Raw genomic sequence first — 1,169 nt, 5'->3', positions numbered from 1 at the left:
AACTATGGGGAGGAAGTGGGAGGGGAGCTGTTGCATTGTGGTAAACTGTGGTCAATGACATGAGACAAAGTATATGTGAACTGCTGTATGGAAAGTAAATTTGCTCTGTAAATCTTCACCCAAATCACAATAAAAAAACAAAAACAAAACAAAACAAAAAAACCTTATTTGTGATGATGAGTGCCACACCATTCCTCTTTAATTTGTCATTCACTGCAAAGTAGATCATATGGTTGTCTGATTCAAAATGGCCAAAACCAGTGTATTTCAGCTCACTAATGCCTAGGATATCAATCTTTATGCATTCCTTTGCATTTTTTACAACTTCTAATTTTCCTAGATTCCTACTTCATACATTCCATTTTCCTATTATTAATTGATGTTCGCAGCTGTTTTTTCTCATTTTGAGTCATGCCACTTCAGCAAATGGAGGTCCCGAAAGCTCTACTTTATTCATATCGTTAAGGTTGGTTCTACTATGATCAGGCAGCCTTTTCCAGTCATTTTTTGAGTGCCTTCCAATCTGTAGTGGGTTCATCTTTTGGCACTGTATCAGAGAATATTTCAGGGCCATTCATAAAGTTTTCCAGTAATATATCAGGCAGCATTTTACTGGTATTCATAAGGTTTTCCCTGGCCAATTCTTTGAGAAGTGGATGGCCTCTTCCTTCTTCTGAGTCTGTCTCAGTCTGGAAGCTCCACTGAAACCCATCCACCATGGGCAACCTGTTGGCATTTGAAACACCAATGGCACAGCCTCAAGCTTCACAGCAACATGCAAGATACCATAGTACGATAAAATGACAGACAAGTTTGTCTCCCTTAGTTGTTCCAAACTTCTCTGCTCACTTCCTGGCCTTCCCCTTACCTGTTCTGACCATGAGCATCTAGCTCCTGCTTCCTGCCTAGGGCTCTCCCCTTACTGGAGAGTAAACCAAAACACCAAACCAAATTCATTGCCATTGAGTCAATTCCAACTTTTAGAGACCCCAATTGGGTTTCTGAGGTGATAAATCATTACAGAAGTTGATTGCCCCATCTTCCTTCCACAGAGCCACTGGTGGGTTTGAACCACCAACCTTCTGGTTAGCAGTCAAATACCTTAGGCATTATGCCACCAGAGCTCCTTAAGAAACAGACAGGCAGTGGCTGTGCCAGATGTGCATTAT

Source organism: Orycteropus afer, unplaced genomic scaffold (assembly GCF_000298275.1).
Source record: "Orycteropus afer afer isolate SDZICR_OR568_19922 unplaced genomic scaffold, OryAfe1.0 scaffold00354, whole genome shotgun sequence".
Taxonomy (NCBI): domain Eukaryota; kingdom Metazoa; phylum Chordata; class Mammalia; order Tubulidentata; family Orycteropodidae; genus Orycteropus; species Orycteropus afer.
The sequence above is the reverse complement of the archived record's forward strand: the minus strand, read 5'-3'. Positions refer to the sequence as shown.